Genomic DNA, 422 nt, shown 5'->3' with positions numbered 1-422 from the left:
GGCTCCGCCCGCTGCAGCGCCGGGCAGCCCCGCTCCGGTCCCTCCCCCGGCCCCGGGGGCGGTGGGACGGGGGCGGCTCGGGCCCCCCGCCCGGCACGGCCCCGCTCTCTGCCTCAGTTTCCCCGTCCCGCCCCTCCCGGCCGGGGGTTGCTCGGGACACCGCGGGGAGGAGATGGGGTCCCACTCCCACCCGAGATCACCGGCGGGGACGTGTCACCGCCGGGGTGTCACCTGCGAGTCGCCAGGCTCTGAATTCCGTGATAAGAGGGTGGGATGAGCCTCTGGAATTAGCCTCCAGGTTAATCAACCGGCACCCTCTGATTAACAGTCGCTAATTGATGGGAATAGAAGCCGTGACCCCAGCTGCCAAATGATGGGACACCGGCTGGGGGCCCCCTGCTCTGACCCCTCTGCCGTGCCCC

The sequence above is a fragment of the Chiroxiphia lanceolata genome, chromosome 24 (assembly GCF_009829145.1).
Source record: "Chiroxiphia lanceolata isolate bChiLan1 chromosome 24, bChiLan1.pri, whole genome shotgun sequence".
Classification (NCBI taxonomy): Eukaryota; Metazoa; Chordata; class Aves; order Passeriformes; family Pipridae; genus Chiroxiphia; species Chiroxiphia lanceolata.
This window is presented reverse-complemented; position numbering follows the sequence as displayed.